A 20695-nucleotide genomic window follows, 5' to 3' on the forward strand; every position below is an offset into this window, starting at 1 on the left:
TCTTGTAACTGTCTTTATTTAGGTCAATGGAATGTGAAATTCTCTCATATTATAACCACTCTTGCCAGAGGATCCTTTACTACACAATTTGCAAAAACCTCAAACCTGTTGGATAGTTGCAAAGGCTGAAGCTTCTCCAATGCTACCTTCTGGATCTCTCACTTGAAGTTACATTTGCAGACCAAATTTAAAGTGCCTAATCTAAGGAGTGCAATTGCCTCCTGGAATGAAGTATTCAGGTAACTTTCCCCCTCTCTGATGCATCACAATATCCAAAGCTCAGACTCGAAATCATCTATTCTGAGCTTAAGTTCCTCGAGGTGCAGTCACTTACTGCAGATGTGGTTACTGTGGATCATAAAGTTGTCCAACAATTTTGTATGTTACAGCTATAACATATCACAGCCCTGCATTTTTATTGTGTCTTATTTAACAAATAAAGTTCAGAAATATCATCAACAATCAGCTGTAGTTAAGTCAAGTGGTTTTACTGATTAAACTATAAATTTAACGCAATGCTTGTATCTCCCCAGTCCTAGTTTAAAATACTGCCTCTGTTTAAATGAAAAACTGTTGCCAGTTGTGGTTCCCCACATGGTTGGGTGCATAGGAATATGAATAGGCCATTCAGCGCAAAAATTTGCTTTATCATTTTTGGTAGCCATGACAGTTCTGATATTAATTCCAATTTTTTTTGTATTCCTTTATTGTATCCCTTAATACCTTTATTTCATATCTCTATTTTCCTGTAAGCATTTAATTCATAGTTCAGAAACCCACATTACCATTGGGAGAAAACTACAAAAAACATTTCCTTTTGGAAAGAGAAAACAAACTATCCAAACTTGGCCTGTCAATTTGAATTGAAATCAGAAAAAAAAATGAAAGACCTTGCCATGTTTTATGAAAAAAATCTTAATTTAATCAGCTGGGTGATTTGAACATTGAAATGTTAATATTTTGATTTTACGATTGAGAGAAGGAAGTCTATGTAAATTTATTCCTAATCATCATGACACAAGCTGTGTGTTTCCATGAATGTGGATCATTCAGTAAAAAGGTGAAGGGTAGAAATTACTGTTGGCAATGTTAAATGAGCATTTGATGCAATTTGATAAACTTGCACTAAATTCTCATTTGATAGCATCACTGATTTCAACTTCTGTTTCTGTTATACCATACTGTGCAATATTTTCAAAAATGCAATAACAGTAATGATTCATTGAAATTGATTAATTTATTTCTTTTTCACCTTCAGAGTATTTATATAATGCAAGTTTAAGAAGAAATGAAGAAACATCGAACTTTGTGAAACTAGAATGCTATCATATGAAGGGAAAGCAGATGACATGATTGTGTTATGAAGGGAAAGTTGAAGCATTGATATTGCTTATATCCATTTCAGCTTTTAAGTCAGTCCTTGTCCTCCATTTGTAAATCATTTCACTTTGCAAAACTTTATTCAGTGCACTTTTGAGTGCGTATTGCAAATTTTTAACTCAATTTCTTAGCATTTCACGCAAGAAGGTAAGCCATCAGACAGTATGCAAATCCACAGCTAATCAATTTTCTATATATTAAAATGCTTTGTCGAAATTGCAATTAGGCAGTGTCCATTGTAATCAGTAAACCCATGATAATTGAAGGTTAGCTAAGAAATGTAAGAATACTGACTACAAATTTTTTAAATTATTATTTCAGTGGGAAGAATACTCCATCAGTACCATCCACTACTGCATGCAAATCTATGGTGTAATAAAAGACAGTGCACCCTGGCAACACAAGTGCAAGGTGTAGCACAGGCCTAGTGATACAAGTGTCTGCTCATCTAGGGTAGAATCCAGTCAAGCAATAATGGAGATACTCAGCAAATAGATACAAGGATTTTATTCTTCATTGTGCCTGATTTCTTTTTGCACCTATAATTGCAATGAACTGTGGACATACACAAAGGATTTGGTATGTTAGCAATCTCTCTCTATTCCCTCCCATTAACTTATTTTTAATAGTGTAATGTAAGCTCAGGAATGAATCATTAATTAATTTCTCATTAACCTGTTTTGGGTAGTAAGCGCAAGAATGGAAATGGACTTTCCATGTGTCCCTAGCAGGAAATATCACTGACAAATTGAGCAGCTCTTAAAAGAGCAGAGCTCACAAGTCCATGAATAAGTTACTATTGCAAAAATTAGAACAGCAGCTCAGTCCAACTATGAGGATGAAAAGAAGTGGCTTAATTAATATGAGAGGTAACATGGCACTTTTGCTATGTTATCGTATCATACACAATGGTTTCTGAGACGCCATCAGGTTTAGCTGTATTTAATCATTTTGATTAACTCCTCCTCATGTTACTTCCAATCCTGTCCTTGTATATAAAGGGAAAATAATTTTTTGATTTCTTTACCTTGCATTTGTTAATTTTAAACCTGACCCTCTATACTTGTGCTCACTGTCTGCAGCCTTTTCCATCTACATCATAAGGTTATCTTCTCAACATCAGTCAAATAGATGACCTTTTTTACTCATTAACAGAGGATAGCCTATCCAGCAGCAATTAAGTAATCAGTTAGCTCGGTTGAATACATCTATCATGCCACTTGATAGCAAAGGATCTGCAAATTCCTCCTCGTTTGCAAGTTAATCTGAATTTTAGGGCCATCCGTCCACCAGATATCACTTAAGAATCTGGAGGCGCAGTTTAAACCTTTAACAACACACCTTGGTTACTGATTCATCTATGTTCACTTTTATAGGATTAAAAGATTAGGAGAGATCACTGTTTATGTAAGCAAACAGTCTCATAGAGACCCACTAGCTGGGTCACCTGTTGAGAAAGTACATACTTGGATGTTTACTCCTCTGTCCACTTGGAGCGTTGGCCATCTTTCCTGCTTCTGGATGCCAAGTTTGAATATATAGCCCTCCATGTCCTCCCTAAATTTAGAACGGTGTAATCTACAATAATGGATGTGCGATGAATGGAGGGCTCACTTCAAATAATTCTAGTAACCATCAAGTAATTCAAAGGTGTAATCCCTTAATTTGGAACCCCTCTCCCTCATATAAATAATTGGTGCCTTATCTTTCAGCTTCCAAAGCAGCCTCTTCTTGAAAGTTGAAAAAATGAGGGGCAAAAGCATGAGGTGTGTTCAGGTTAAGGGATTGTGTGCTGGGGGTACTGTCTGTTTATTTCATGCACTCCTGCAAGACTCAGATTTAACAATCCATTCTATCCTGTGAAGAAACTTGTATTTTTTTTGTTTCTCTGACACCGTGGGATTCCCAGTATTTTGATCATCTTGCTAATTAGTACTAATTATGGAGTTGTAATGCAGTCCATTTAGTTACACCTTAATTTAAAAAGAAGAGGAAAGTAACAGGATTGCATGCAACTTTGCTAATGCACAGTATGTATAAGATGTGTTTCTTGATTTTAGTTCTAAACATAGCTTGATAGATGCCAAATGCACAATTATATATTTGTGCGTCTGAGAGGATGACATTCTGAATCTAAAGGCAACACCTGCAGTGATGAAAGATAAAAGCACTTTGTGTGTATATTGTACATCTGATTATTGTCTGGCAATGTGATCTAGAGGCACATGCAATTTTGTAGATCATTAGGGATGTTTTTCCCATAAATCTGTCAGATGTTATTTGTTGTTGTATAATAGCAACAATTAGCATTTTGTTAGAAATGCAAATTAAAATTGGATTTTACAGTATTAACCTTCTAATGTTAATTTATACCAAAGTATAGCTGTATTCCATAGTTTTATATTCCTTTAGTTTTAAGTAAACTTGTTAAGTATTGCTCAGTTCTAATGTAAATATTGCATTTTTGCAAGTAATATTGGCTTAACATCATGTTGCCAGTCAGTATTAAGTTACAGGTGGCAAGGCTGGTTCCCTTGTTACAAAGTACTTCTACAGCAATCTAGGAAGCTGTGGCAGAATGTCCAGTTGAGTATACTTGGCCATTAAATCTCTCGTCCCCATTACAAAAAACACAGTTTACTATAAATTGTAATTACTGCGATATGACCTTTGAGCAGAAATTACTGACAATTATTAGATCCTGCCCTGATCATTTATCTTTACTGAGAGTGGATGTGAGGTACATTGTACATAAAAAGGACAAACATATTGTGTGAAGCAGAAATGGATGTAAGACAATGCTTGAGAGGTCTGTATATTAACCAACAAACGGCCTTGCTTTTCATTTTTTGCTGCACTCTATTAGACTTCTACTGGGATGAGCTGGATAATGTACCTAAAACAGCTATCTTTCCTTTAGAAATATAAAGCATTTGGTCTTGGTAAATGTTCTTCAATAGTGGAATGTCCAGGGCTGTAGTCAGCTAATATTGTGACCAGTAATTCCCCTTAATGTTTAAGTGATGTTTTTTCTATCAACTATTCTCAGTACTTCTTGAAGTATTTATGTTTATAAAGAGTCAGTTAATTATATAATTGTTCTTTCTGTTTATTGTAAATATTTAAACTATTTTCTTACTGTGCATATTTTGAGCCATGCAAAAAATTATAAGCAGCTACTTCCCTTCATTGAAGATGTTTTTCGTAGTACAGGCTTTACTTGTTACGAAGGGAGCTTCAGTTGCCTGACCTCCTTTTAGGTCAGTCATTTTAAATACAGAATTTCTATTCAGATTTGGATGGTTTATACCTAATGTATGTTTCATTTTTTTTGGAAAGTTGCATTTTTTATATATATGTGTACATGTATATACACACAAATATATATGAAATGGTATAATATTTTGTTAAATGTACTAAGTGAGTACAATCAAATTAGAAACTTTACCACGTGTTTCTGTGGTGGCTTTGTGAGACTGTCAAAATTAGTTCAGAATGGCACTTTTGCTACCGTTTTTGATTTTAATGTTTTAAAAGGAAATCAAATATTTATGGGGCATACTGTGAAGTAGTAGGGCTAAATATATTTTTAAAACGTCTTTGCATGAGAATCAATATAACCAGATAATGCTGAATGAGAAAGTATGTTTGTTTGGATTAGAGCATACTAGTGTTTGTTTCATCATGAGACAAAACTGAAATCTAAGAGACATGTTAGAAATCTACACAAATGGACATGTTCTAAGTTCAATATTTACACTAATTCTATCATTTTGTCTTGTATCATTTTAATTACATTACTGTCAGCCTGAACATAAAAAAGTGAATTTATGTTGCTGAGCAAAACCCTGAATTTATTGTGCATTGTAACATTTTACATCCATCAGAACTCCTCTTTGATTGTCTGCAATCTTGTTTTTATTCACCAATATCTCATTCAGTTCACATTCAATATTATAGGTACCTAGATGCAATAACGGTAATTCAGATCACATGTTTGCATTTCTTATTGTGCACATCAAATTGCTAATCACTTTGTTTTTTATTGAGCATATTTAACTCAATTTAACTGAGTGGTAAGCTGAGCCAATTACTTATTTATATCATTTTGTTAAATTAATATTCCAAATTGTTGGGCTTTTATTTGGCAACTTTTTCTTAAAAGTATCAGGTGGTAAAGATACTTTTTGAATCCTTCAAAACTATACATTCTGTCAGAGCTGCCTGTTTCCTCCATATCTGTTCTCAGCTCTTCCACATAAATATGTATGTTTCACTCATCCGTACTCACTGGTGGCTGCAACTTTTGCTAATTAAAGGGCATTATCAGACTTGTGGAACAAACTGTAATTTGACTAAAATGCTTCCACTTGCATAAGTCTTGAATTAAAAGCTAATGGATAAGTAAGATGGGATACAATTTTACCATTCACATTGTCTGGCAGCCTATGGTAATACAATTGTTGCTTACACACTTCCATGCCACCTGTCATCTTACTGGTGCTATTCTGTCTTGAAATGTCCTGATCATTAATTGAAGATGTACACAGCTGCCCATCTGACTTTGTCTGGATACTTTTGTACTGCGCTGAAAGGAATTGAAATAATAGGCCATTCTTGTTTCTGCACAGTCATGGACTCAAACAAAATTCAATTTATACATTATATGAGTACTATTTAAAATTAAGAACAGCATAAAGCATCTTGTATGACATGAAGCATATTAAATAGATTCCATGCCTGAAATGCTTTTTCATTTAAGTGAAATAAACTAAAACAGTTTAATTTTTAAGATTGGACTACTATTTCTTGTGGAAGATGCTGATATAGGAAATTATTGCAACTCATGAATAGACAATAATTGAATGAGTTAGAGTTATTGAACTCTGCATGAGTTATCCCGTCTGCCTTTTTTTGTGGAAATTAGTATTTTAGCACACTGCTGTTTAGAAAGTATTTCCATGCTTTATTCCTATTGTCATGTTAATTGAATCTTATTTTTATATATTTTTTAAAACACTAACTCATTTTCATAACATTCAGATTTTATACTATTAATTGTAAGTGTGGTTACATTGAAAAGTACACATGGTACATTCACTAATTCCACATTTCCAATATTGGGAACAGTGCTTGCAGATCTCACAATCGGCACAACAATCTGCTTCCTTTGAGGTCAGCCCTCCACTTGGTGTATGAATTTACCATTTATTCCTGATAAATTACTTTTTTAAAATAATGCTAACATTCTGCACATCAGAGTTTAGTGTAGAAGTATTTTACATGATTTTGACATGAATTATTGTAATAATTAAACTAGAATTTTTTGCACTTTCTGAAAAGAATTTGTGTATTGGTTTGTTTCCATTTTAACTTCTTTCCTACAGGTTACTTGCCACATAGCTCCTCACCTGACATGACAGGCTCATCTATGCGCTGTAATAAACCATGAGCAAAAATATTTTGTGTGAGACATCTTGTCTACCCCAACCAAAATAAATCTAATGGCTTTGCTGAGATTGGGCAAAATTCACCAATTATAGACAACCATTGGACTCCAATGGCAAAATGCTCAACAATTTGGTGAGGACTCAAATTGTCCTCAGATCGCTTAATTTTACTGATTACACTTTTAACTCTTGGAGATACATTAAACAATTCTCTCAAAATTAACTATAGTTTATATAATTCAAGCTGGTTTACAAGTCAGCCGGAGAAGAAGAATCCATTTCTGCTCGTTGAATAATCTAGAAAAGATTAGTGGAAAAAAGTAGTGCAAAATCCCAACAGTTAAAGGTTCTTTAAAGTGGGTGCAGAGAGTGATTTAACATAAACATGTATCACACTTCTGATTCACTTCACTTTCTTATAAACAAAATACGTATTGTATTGGTATGCAGCAAATACTTTTTATTAATTGATAATTGAGGGAAATGGGCATTAACCTTTTCATCTCATCACCATTGTCAGAATATTGCAAATTGGAATGTCTGCTTTGTCACTGCTTCCAGGATTTTTATCCAAAAGTACTAATAGGAAAAAGTCTACAATTTTTTATAACATTTATTTATCCTAAAACTAGTGCACATTTTTTAAAGATTGCACAAATATTTAAACAAAGGATTTTGACAGTGATAGATAATAGATTAAGTTTGTATATTTTTGTGACTTCTATAGATGTTTAAGTGCAGTAAAGCATTGTTTCATGCAGTGTATAAGGAATGTTCTTGCAGTAGATTTCATATGGTGGTTTACAAATAATGTTGCACTGCTAGATCAGTAAATCTTTAGTAAACCGAGCATAGCAGCAGTATCAAATACTCTCAATTTAATGTATAATGGAAAAAGGTGCCACATATAGATTATGGGGGAGGGGGAAGGATGGAATTCTCCGATCTCCCAGCTGCATGTTCCTTGGCAGCAGGAGGTGGTGCACTGTTCACTGGTGGTGGGATTGTTTGGTTCCGTTGCTGTCAGTAGAATTTCCCATTGATGTTACACCACGCCACCCAAAACCTGAGGGAGTGGGGTGTGCTGTTCGTGGGTCCAGAGAATCCCACTGACATTGCTGCAGCTGTATAGGGCATTGGTGAGGCCGCAGCTGGAGTACTGTGTGCAGTTTTGGGCGCCGCACCTGCGCAAGGATATTTTGGCCCTGGAGGGAGTGCAGAGGAGGTTTACTAGGCTGATACCGGAGTTGAGGGGATTGAGCTATGAGGAGAGGCTGAATAAACTAGGCTTGTACTCGTTAGAGTTTAGAAGAATGAGGGGAGATCTCATTGAGACGTATAAGATGATGAATGGGATGGATAGGATAGAGGTGGAGAGACTCTTCCCGCTCAAAAAAGACAGTAGGACTAGGGGGCACAGCCTCAAGATAAAGGGGAGGCGGTTTAGAACGGAGTTGAGGAGGAACTTCTTCACTCAAAGGGTGGTGAATCTCTGGAATTCTCTGCCCGTTGAAGTGGTGGAGGCTGCCTCGCTAAATATTTTTAAGAAGCGGGTTGATGGGTTTTTGATAAGAGAAGGGATTAAGGGTTATGGGGAGAGGGCGGGAAAGTGGAACTGAGCCACGACAGATCAGCCATGATCTTATTGAATGGCGGGGCAGGCTCGAAGGGCTAGATGGCCTACTCCTGCTCCTATTTCTTATGTTCTTATGTTCTTATAAATGCCTGGAGAATTTCCCCCATGTGTCCAAAGCTGATTTCACAAATCAAGAAGAAATCCTGGTCTACACAGCTAATTTGAGCTTGCTATACTCAGGTTATTCCATGTCATCATTTAGTGGTTGATTTTCATTGAACCTTTGATTATCAAGAAACGTTCTCTATTTTCCATCATTCTTTCCTAATTAAATTGGCATGGCAAAATATTGTCTTGTTTTCTTTCCCAGCCCACTAATAGTCTCAAAATGAACATTGAGACAATATTCATTTTTTTTATATGTACAGCAATGTGTAAATGAAATGCCTCATTTATGTTTGATTTCATTTCAAATTTTTAAAAGGACTGGTTCAGTGGTTATTTGTGCTTGAAGTGTTAGAATTATTTTGTATTTGGATGAAGTTTAGAAAAGTTACAAAAGCAAAAGTACTGCAGATGCTGGAAATCTGAAATAAAAAAAACAGGAAGTACTCAGCAGGTCTACCAGTGTCTGTAGAAAACAGAATTAACTAATGTTTCAAGTTGAACATGAACTCTTATTCAATTTGAAACATTTGCTAACTCTTTCATCTCCAAAAATGCTGCCAAGTAGCCTGCTCTGAGATTTAGATTCCTACAGTGAAGGAGACCATTCAGCCCATCAAGGCTGCATAATGTAGCTTGGTGGTACAGTGGTTAGCACTGCTGCCTCACAGCATCATGGATATGTGTTCAATTCCTGGCTTGGGTCGCTGTCTGTACGGAGTCTGCAGGTTCTCCATGTCTGTGTGGGTTTCCTCCAAGTGCTCTGGTTTCCTCCCACAGTCCAAAAAACATGCTGATTAGGTGCATTGGCCATCCTAAATTCAACCTCAATGTACCCGAACTGGCACTGGGATGTGGTGAGATTTTCACAGTAACATCATTGCAATGTTAATGTCAGCATACTTGTGATGCTAATTTTAAAAAAACCCAGGCTTATCCCACAACCACAGTATAAGGGGCAATTCAGCATGACCAATCCATCTAACCCCCACATCTTTGATTGTGGGATGTCTACAGTTACCTAATTGGAAACCAGTTTCTGCCACCAAAATTTGTGGGAAAGATCTAAAAATCAGAAATTTGTTTATGTGAGACCTTATAAATTTTGATGTGTGAACTTAATACAAAATGATAAATCATTGTAATAGCTATAACTAATGCTATTATTACAAAGGTTATATGGAAGTGGGATTTATTAATTTTGTCTTTATAGTAGCAGTTTAAATTGTTTAAAACAATTAACAAACACATGAACTTCCTCCTCTGATGAGACAAAGATTAGCAATGTGTATGTTAGTAGTGGGAACATTAGTGTTTTGTAAATTCAATCATTGAGTCAATACAGTACAGAAGGAGGTCATTCATGTAGATTTCATTGTGGCCCTGAAAATTTATTTTCCTCAAATACACATCCAATTTCCACTTGAAATCAATAATTGCCTCTGCTTTCACCACATTTGTCGGAAACTAGTTACCACTTGCCCAATAAAAACTACTTTAAATTTCCCCACACGTTTCTTGCCCAAAACCTTAAATGTGTCTCCTATTTCTTGTGGTCAGCCAAGGAAAAGATTACTTTTGTCCATCATATTTAAACCTGTCAAAATCTTGTTTATTTCCATCAAATCGCCTCATATGCTTCCTAAAACGTGGTGATCAGAACTGGACACAGAGCTCTAGTTGGGGCCTAATAATAAATGTTCAGCATAACTTCCCTGTTTTTGTACTCAATAGCACATGAACCCTTATGCTTTATAAATTACTCAATGTGCCATCTTAAAAGATCTGTGCACGTAAACCCCAGGTCCCTTTGAGCCTGCACATTCTTTAGAGCTGCCCAATTAAGTCTCTGCCTCTCCCTAGCCTTTTTACCAAAATCCTCATACTTTGTATTAAATTCCATCTGTATGCCCACTTTGCTAGCTTTCTTGTAGTTGATTGAAATCATCCTTACTATTTACTCCTCTAAATTTGATATAATTGACAAATTTTGAAATTTAACCTGTTATTCCAATATACAACTGATATCAACAAAGCACTTTGTAGAGTTAATGGATCTTTTGTTTATTAGGGTTCTCATTCGATTTCAGACTAAGTATACAGAGTCAAGTGGATAATGGGAGCAACTAACTTTGAAAACTGACTTTGAAAACACCCATTTACCACAACTTACCGTTTCTGTTCTGAAGCCACTTTTTCATTCAAGCTGACACAGCGGCTGGAATTTCATGAGCCCATCACAGGAATCTGAGTGCGCGAGGGGCAGAGCATGGGAAGGTCTGTTGACCTCAGGTGGGATTTCACGGTTTTGGGACAAGTGAGGTTGTAAAATCTCACCCATTCTCCTTTTCCATAAGCCTTAATTCTGCTGTCCAGTCTTTTCTATTATTTCTTAAAAACATACACCTTTTGCATTTTCTTCATCAGCCGCCTTTGTTGCTTCATCAAAAAATGAATTAGATGACACAATTATCATCTGTTCACAATCCATGCCTGGTTCTCTTAATTGGCTCATACCTCTAAAGTGCCTATTGAGTATCTCCTCCGGAGCCCTCCACCTCTTTCACCCCCCACCCCTGCCCCCGCCCCAACCAAATCTAAAACCATACCATCACTAATTTTAAATTGTCCAGCATTTAGTTGCTAAGAATGTCCTTGCTTGTATAAGCCATTTGTCACACTCCAAACCTCAGACATCTCCCCAGTATGAACCAAAGACAGGAAGATTTTGGCGAGACTTATAGTATCTCTATGCCCACTTTAGCAAGCTAGCATGGAAGCCACCTGGACAAGGTGGCTCCAATCATAGCCAGCTTTTCCAGGACCTCTAGTCTATTACTTTTCACCCCATCTATTTCCTCCACAATCTCTACTTCTAATTATATTTTGTCAGTCTCCTCTTCTTTAGGAAGCATTGATACAAAATGCTCTAAAATATCCCAGCCTTGCCCTGTGCTTCTAAGCATGTATCATTCTCTTTGTCCTGAAACGGACCAAGACCAGTACCTCCTCATAACCATTTACTATTTATACTGTAAAATAAGATGTTTTGTTAACTGCCATTCTATTCTTTTTCATTATTTTCTTCACTTCATCTCTCAACTGACTTCCTGGTGTTTGATCTGGTTCTTGGTTGAAGAGTTCACCTGACATGTCATATACCCTTCATTACATTATGTTCTCTATCTCCCTCATCATCCAAGGAACCCTGACTTTAGCTCATCCTAATTGGAACATGCCTAATCTATATCTGAAATATCTCCTCTGTAAAGATCACCCATTGTCCAGTTCAGGTTTTCTCCTGTCTTTGATTCCATTTTACCCTGGCTATTTCCCTCTTGCCATTGAACTTAGCCCTCTTTCAATTTAGAAGTTCTTCTTTAGGTTGTGCCGTGTTCTTCTCCATTACTGATCTAAACCCTACAATATGATGTTCACTCTTACCCAATTGTAACCCACAGGCATTTGGCCCACTTGGCTCACCTAATTTCCCAACATCAGATCTAAAAATGTTCCCTTCCTAATTGGACAAAGAACCTCAAGGAATTTCTCCTGAATACATTTCAGAAATAACTATCCTCCCATCCAGTTTTCCTTTTACTCCAACGTTATCCCAATTGGTTTTTCGGTAATTCAAGTCCCCCAATATCACCTACTATATTGTTTACCTATCTTTATGATTTCCCTACAAATGTGTTCCTCTTCCTCTTTCATTATTTGGGCGCCTCAGTTGTGTGATCATACCTTTCTTGCTTCTTGGCTCCAATCAAATAGATTCTGTCTTCTCTCCCTTAAGGACATTTTCTCTTTCCAACATTCCAAATCTTCCCTGATTAGTACTGCCACCACTCATTATAGCCTTCCCGAACAGTTCTGAACACTTTGTATCTTAGACTCTTCAGTGTCTTGAGCATTTTATTCTACGTTGAACCTGAAATGTAAAATTTCTGACAAATGCTTACAGTACATTTTAATAGCATGACATTGGCCAATGTTTGAAAACAAGGGATAGAATCCCATGCCATCTTGGCTGGCACTTGCAGTTGGTGTTATTAAACCTTGCCACCATACCAAACAGCGAATTCCAGATCTCGGTTAAATTTGTTGAATGCCGAACTGAATGGAAGGGAATTTCCCAGCTAGAAGAAAGGTTAGTATCATAGATGTTATTCAGCCTTTTCTCTTTGCGAGTGGTGACAGACCAGCTGTGCATTGCCAGATATGTGTTTGAATTACGGCTGTTGAGAGTGACGACATATCAGCATAGTTTCCATCCAAGATCATATTTCGGTATCTCTTTATGGGTGACTACAGAGTATCTTTGGCAGAGACTGGAGAAGTCATTAGTCTCCTACTGGTCCTCGTCAATGCACTGAAAGCTGAACCCTTTCAAGTGATATTGCTGTTGATCAAAACTAACATTGTCCTCAGTCATCCAGAGGCAAATTGCCAGAAAGTTTTTTTGTCTAAACTGCGTGTATGGTTGTGTTTCATTAATTGACTTGCTTTATAGTTGAAACAACTGGGTACATGGTGCAAACTGAATCACTGAACCTCCTTTTGAAATTTCTGACTGCGATGTGAAAATAGTACCAAATTATGTTACTGAAATGCTTCAGTAGTAGTAACTAACAGCACTGATGTGGATGATTTGGGAAAATTATTTGCATTGGTGTTTAACTGTTGAACTAAAACTGTATTTTGCTTTTGTTGGGACATTTGTATATTCTAGCAATTATATTTCTGTAAATTGCTATCTAGACAAATAAAAAAATGAACTTTTAAGTCTCTGGGTTTTTAATCTGTGCAGAGTATGTAAATCCTTTTACATTAGATTTATAAACACCCCTTTCATTTCAGGCAAAAAAAAATGGACATCCCAATTTTTTTGTCATTTCCAATGGTCAGCCTTCTCTCCAGCTCGTCGTTGGGGTCTCAGACCAGAACTCCAACGTATATTCTGAAGCCAGGTTAGACCCCAACAATTTTTCTATTTTAGAATAAATGTAGAATACTTGCTTCCAACAATGATTCCACTGACAAATTAGGGACCTTTTATCGTAAAACAAGCTTTCATTAATAAATTTAAATATAATTTAAACAGCTAAACAATACTTAAAATGAAAAGGAAACCACTTTAATTTCTAACTTATCACTGTTTTGATTACAAGCAACATTCCTCTTTCAGATTTAAAGGCCACTTTAAATATAGTTTACAATTAAATATACTTTCTATAATAAAGTGTAGACAGTCTTGGAGTTTTCAGAGAGATACAGAGCTTTCAGAAGCTTGCAAAATTCTCCTAACCTGCATCCAGAGATCCAACAGTCAAGCCCTGATTTTGGTCTGGAGATGGCTCACTGTTCAATTAAGGATGTCAGATGGCCTCTCAAAGCCAGAGACTTTATAATTTAAAGTGTGCAGAAGCTTCTAATAGAGGGTAAATAAGGGAAAGGGTTATTCAAAATGGAAATACCCTTTCTCTAACCTTTGTTACAATCCCAGTTGGTGTTATAACTGAACAGGAAGATCTCAGGATGGAACCTTGGTTTAAAAGACTAACTTTCACTTTTTTTAAATAAAACATGGAAGAACAAAATAACAGGACCACTAATAATAAAAAAAATTAAACATGAAAAATTAGATGATACAGTACTTTTACTTCTCCTTTCATCTTTATTACACACAGATTTTAAAATTAACACAGATTACAAAACACGTTTTAAGTACAATGGCCCTACGAGAACACATACTATTTAAATACACAGGCTGTGGTCAAAAACACACACTGAACCCTGAACTCAAGTTAGTATATGTGGATTTCTCCTCAGAATCCTCCCCCAGATAAATGACACCAGTTTCCTAACTGCACCTCCCACCACCCCACCACCCTGCTCCAAGATACACACTTATTCTTCTTTCACAACAATGCTTTCCATTAGCAGTTTGCATTTGGAAATCCAATCTGGGTTTTCCAAATCACTCTTAATTGAAGCTTCCATTCCATTTTTAAGCAGTGAATCAAGTATCTAGGTTTTACACACCTCCTTTAGGATTTATTTTTCTTAACTTCTGTACAAACTGTTCACAATTGTTTTAACTCTTGATTCTCAGACCCTATTAAAATGGCATCAAACATTTGATTTACTTCTGAATTCTGCTTTCCCACTTTAAATATGGTTCCTGCAATTGTCTTAACTCATAACGTTGTTTATTCTTCCTCAGATTCTTCTGAGCAATACCTTGAATAGAATCATAGAAATCCTACAGTGCAGAAGGAGACCATTCAGTCCATCCAACCAGCACAGACAACAGTCCTACTCAGGCCCTATCCTCATAACCGTGCATTTTTTAGTATGCTAGTCTTCCTCACACTAAGGGGCAATTTACTACGGCCAATCAATCTAACCCACACATCTTTGGACTGTGGGAGGAAACCAGAGCACCCAGAGGAAATGTACATATGTAAACTTCACACACAGTCATCCAAGGCCAGAACTGAACCTGGGTCCCTGGGGCTGTGAGCTAACAGTGCTAACCACTATGCCACCCTTAGTGGCTGTTCTCTTCAGTTGTCTTTAGATAGTTTGTCCCAATTTGCTGCTTCCCTGAATTAACTAGTTCTTTGGGAAGCTTGTCATTTGACATAATTGAGCAGTGTTCACTCCCTGGTGTCCTTCAACTGCAATATATCCAGCTAAAACTTAAAAGCTTTTTACTTCACAAGACCACAAGTTGCTTAGCAATCACTGCTAATTCATTTAATCTTCACACTACAACCCTCTCCTTGCACAATAGAATCACCATTGTAATTGAAGTTAATGCCCTCACATATAAACACACTTGCTCAGGATGAATCTAACCATAGATTTTACCCTTCCTGGTGCAGAAACATTAAACCCACTTAAAAACCATACCTTATTTCTAATGTTTACCATTACAAATATAAATCCCTTAAAACTACCTCTGTTTTCCTAATTTTTTAAAAATAAATTAATCTTCTAGCTGAGTCACAACAGAAAAGAGGAACCCTTTTGCATCCAGGCAAGCAGTGTGGGCCTCTACAGCCATTACCTGGAGTGTTGGCTTCTTGATCTACCACCAGGAAGCCACCTCCAGACACCAGTCCCAATATCCATGGGGACAAAAACTCCAGTCTGCCTCCTTTAATTGACCTCAATAAATTATTAATGAGTTGTCAGCCGCATACTGATTGTGCATCAATCTCACCTCCACCTTTCAAAGTGGCACCAGAATGTGGCAGCTTCTCGTAAGCTGTGCCCAACATAGCTTCTAATTCTTTTACTCTCATTCTATGCTTCTAAAACTTAATTGCTTTCTGCACTCTTTCCTTTCCTTCTCTATGTACAGTGTGCTTTGTCTGTATAGCGTTTAAGAAACAATACTTTTCGCTATATACTAATACGTGATGATAATAAATCAAATCAAAATGACAGGAGACACCTGCTGGCAGGAATTTTCAGCAGGATACAAAATCCTGCCCGATGTCCTTGCTTAAAAAGCACAGCCAAAAAATGTATTAACAGGACAATAATATTACAGTTTGCGAATTTTCTGAATGCTAAGTGATTACCTGCATTATAAATAACATTGTGTGAAGAACCTGGGGACAATTCTAAAAGACTTCAGTCTGTTATGTGTAATTTTATTTCAGTACAAAGGAGAAAAGTAGGTATTTCAGAAACGAGGATGAAATGAACTGCTTTAGATTATTCATCGGCCAGCAGTTATTGCTCATCCCTAATTGTCCTTAAGGTGGTGGCTGCCTTCTTAAACCACTACAGTCCATGTGATGTAGGAACACCCACAGCTCTGTGAAGGAGGGAGTTGCAAGATTTTGACCCAGCAACAGTGAAGGAACAGCAATAGAGTTCCTGATCAGGGTGCTGTGTAGCTTCGAGCGAACTCGCAGCATTGTTCCCATGCATCTGCTGCCATTGTCCTTTAGGGTGATTGAGGTCATGGGTTTGGAAGGTGCTGTTTCAAGGTGCCATGGTGAGTTGCTGTAATACATCTTATAGATGTTGCATGCTGCTGTCACTGTGGATCCCAATGAGAGGCCATAATTTTAGGCTAAGGTGTGGGAAATTTAAAACAAAAATGAAGAATTACTTCACTCAAAGGGTCTTAAATCTGTAGCATTCTCTACCCGAGAGGGCAGTGGATGCCAGAACTAAATACATTTGAAGATAGGTTTTAGTTAGTAGCAGGATGAAGGGATGTAGGAAGTGGGCAGGAAGGTGGAAAATGAGGCCAAGAGATCAGCCATGATTATATTTAACTATATGGAGACTTGAGGGACTGAATTGCCTACTCCTAGTTTTTGTTGCCTGGCATGTGCATGGCATAAATGTTACTTATTAGTCTGCACGTTGTCCCAGTACCTATGGCCGCTGACGGCTTCAGTATGTGAAGACTCATGAATGGCGTTGAACATTGTTCAGTCATCAGCGAACATTCCCACTTTTGACAGAAGGTCATTGATGAAGCAACCAGGTCTAGGACATTGCCCTGAGAAACTCCTGCAGTGAAGTTCTGATACTAAGATGATTGACCTCCAACAACCACAACCCTATTTATGCTCGGTGCGATTCCTAACAGTGGAGGGTTTTCCTCTTAATCCCATGGGCTCTAGTTTTTCTAAGGCTCCTTTGATGCCATTCCTGGTCAAATGCTGCCTTGATGTCTCTCAACTCACCTCTGAGTTTAGGCAATAGAAGTAATTAGAAATGTGAATCATTCTCCTGTTCTCTGAAGTGGAAACACTATTTAAAAAGACCAATCTCATTTCCAGAGGTGAAAATCGGTAATACTAATGGGAAGCAGATGGTTACTAATCTATAGTGTGCGCATGCTTGCTCTATTAGATCCATGGGCCCAATTTCAGCCTTTTAATTGCCACTTATAGTACGGCAACACATCATACACATTGCACAGATTCATTAAGTGTTTTGTGAGTTCATTATCTAATTGGATATCTGGACTTTCTATGGTAACAACCAGTGACCCAGAAATGATTGCTTGTAGTCATGGAAATTCTGGCAAGTCATTCTGAAAACTTGCTAATAACACACATTTATGGTCTACAGAGTGCATCTCCCTGTGTGTTGTATCTTTATTGTTAGTTTTAATTTGTAGCAACAAGCCACTAAAATGATGCTGGGTTCCTGTGGCCACCTTTATTTTAGGCCAATGTCAAATTTTGCTATGGATTTTATCCAAGTTGGATACACTCTCTCCAAACTATATGGCAATACTTTCACCTAAATTTCCTTCTCTAATTCTGTAAACATTTGAAGCTTGAATACTATTAAATAGTATTAAATTAAATAGTCTCAATTTTGTTTTTTTTAAATCATTTTGTTAGCTATTTACTGAAAGATAAATAGATTTAAGATTCTGTGGAGTGCTTTAGAAAAAGTAACAGAAAATAGTTTAATAAATTGCATTCCGATGAATTTGTTGCAGCTCTTCCATCAAAAACCACACTTAAACAGAGAAAAGAAAATACATGTTGGAAATAACACCATAACCAGGCACGGGAGGAGAGGTATAAGGTGCATGGAAACCTAGAACTTGCATGTACTTAGGGAACATGACAAAAAGATTACTGTTTGACTTGAGTCAATCAAATTTATTTATGGTTAACACAGTGATCTTAATAATTCAGAATTCCTGAAGCATGTTAGTAAACAAAGCAGATCAAATTCTGCCAACCTGTAGAACCAGCATGTTTTGTTACCATAAAGAAATTGGAGACAGGCAGGTAGGAGCATTTTGAATGCCAATGCAATAGTAATGACCTGAGGGCTCTTCAAAAAAAATGGTTTTACAAAAATATTCATTTAATGCAAGTTTTTAAAATAATGGTACGTGAATTAAAACGTTGTAGTTAACAAGATGTCAAGGAAGTTATCACACTGCTGATTCTAGTTTGAGATTGATATCAACTAAAAGTGATTCAGATCTCAAGGTGAGTTGAACTGCTGCTTTCACATGCCAACAAGGGAAATTATCTGTATTGAAAATGTAAAAATTGCATTCATGTAACTAGGGTTTACTGTTTGAATTGACAGATCTTATACTGGCAGAACAGCTGCCAGGAATAAAGTGTCAAATTCTGACAAAAAAATTATTGACCTGAAACATTAGCTGTTTTTTCTCTACAGTTGCTGCCAGAATTGCTGAGTACTTGCAACATTTTCTACTTTTGTGCAGGGATAATATTATCGACAGAATTGTACCCTACCACAAATCCACTCTTCAGATGTGGTGATTTAAACAAAAATAAAGACCGCTAAAGTGTTGTAACATAAATTTACACTGTTTCTATGAAAGCGTATGTCGGTCAACAATTTAGCTGGTTGAAATGCTACTGCAAAGGGTGCATGCTTTTCCCCTTCAATTTCTAATTCAAATTATCTGCTCGAGTCAATGGAGCCCACAGAGGTTCTTTGAATTATGCAGATTGGGTTATAATTATGTTGTCAAAGCTTGATTGCAACTTTAATCAGAGACTAACCTCTACTTTAATCACAAAACCATGCTGAACACATTTCCCATAATGCACTTTTGGGCACAGGCTGCTGCTGCTATCTGCCAGTTCTAGACAGAGTACCGCTTCAATGTGATAAAGAGAGTTAACATGTTCCATCCCAAGATAAAATCAGGGCTAAAATAAAAGCAAAAACTGCAGATGCAGGAAATACGAATTAAAACAGAAAATGCTAGAAAAATTCAGCAGTTCTGGCAGCATCTATGGAGAGAGAAAGCAGGTTAATATGGCTCATGTTAACTCTTTCTCTCTTCACCAGTGCTACCAGACCTGCTGAGTTTTTTCAGCATTTTCTGGTTTTATTTAAAATCAATAGACTCTGGTCCTGGAAAATCTTATAATTAAGAAATATACAATTATTACTTGACCTGGTGAAAGGTGACCTGTGTTGGATTTTTGCTGCATAATCTAAAATTGGCCACATAATTCTTGGCTGAATAACCAGAATTATAAATCAATGTTGGATTTTCCCCAAAGAAGCAAATTTTCAGCAATGAAAACTATATTTTGTCTTTTTTGTTTGGCTGGGAAGTCTCATTGCAGACTTTTTTTTATAGATTCAAAACAGAAATTATCTGGACCTATTTGAGGAGTTTAGATTTAAAGTTAGAACTGTTATAAACTTCTTGATGTGGTTGAGGAACAAATTATAACATTGGCTGTCGATGTGCAGAATTTTAAATAAACATTGGTAAATATTTGAAATGTACAAATTACCATACACAATTTATTACTCTTGGGTTCCTGCAGTTAGCACTGCTGCCTCACAGCACCAGGGACCTGGGTTTGATTCCTGGCTTGCGGTCACTGTCTGCGGAGACTGCACATTCTCCCCATGTCAGCGTAGGTTTCCTCCAGGTGCTTCTGTTTCCTTCCACAGTCCGAAAGACGTGCTGGTTAGATGTATTGGCCATGCTAATTCTCCCTCAGCGTACCTGAACAGGCAGCTGAGTATGGTGACTAGGGGATTTTCACAGTAACTCCATTGCAGTGTTACTGTAACCCTACTTGTGACACTAATAAATAAACTTGAACTTAAAGGTGGCAACATCTGTGAAGAGACATGTTAACATTTTGAGTTGAATATCACTTCTTCAGAACTGGGATTGTTTGAAACTCTGACTTGTTAAGTCATATCTGTAAATCATTTATAACTAGGCAAGTTGTAAAGGTGAAATCATTTCTGAGTGTGCCATTTTTTGAAATGCTGGAATACAATACAGGTTGGGGTCAGGCAGTATTCTAAACATAAGTTATCCTTTTTTCTGCAGGTGGTTGGTAAATCTGGAAGTCACCTGATAATTACACATTTCAACTTTTTTTGTCTTTTAGGGCAAACCAAATAAACCAACTCAAATAAACTCAGGGACAAAGTAAAAGAGACAGCTTCCCAAAAGGAGGGAGAACAGCCTGAACAGAAATAAAGTACAAAGGAAACTTAAAACATCATTTCAAAATGTGATTATTGGGATCTATAATGCACCCCAGCCCCTGCGGTGCTCAACGGGCACAGAAGGTGACTCATTTCAACCTTGCAAGTGGTTAAA

General features: G+C 36.8%; 1 protein-coding gene across 4 annotated transcripts in view; it reads left to right on the forward strand.

Moving 5' to 3' along the window:
- nfat5b (nuclear factor of activated T cells 5b) overlaps positions 1 to 6725 on the forward strand; it is a 170455-nt gene extending 163730 nt beyond the window's left edge. For all 4 annotated transcript variants that reach the window (XM_080186804.1, XM_080186802.1, XM_080186803.1 and 1 more), the window contains one exon: positions 1259 to 6725. The gene's annotated coding sequence lies outside the window, so the exon portion shown is untranslated. The remainder of the gene's footprint in view (positions 1 to 1258) is intronic.
- Positions 6726 to 20695: the final 13970 nt, after the last annotated feature.

Source organism: Carcharhinus amblyrhynchos, chromosome 4 (assembly GCF_965287045.1).
Source record: "Carcharhinus amblyrhynchos chromosome 4, sCarAmb.v2.hapA, whole genome shotgun sequence".
In the NCBI taxonomy this organism is placed as follows: domain Eukaryota; kingdom Metazoa; phylum Chordata; class Chondrichthyes; order Carcharhiniformes; family Carcharhinidae; genus Carcharhinus; species Carcharhinus amblyrhynchos.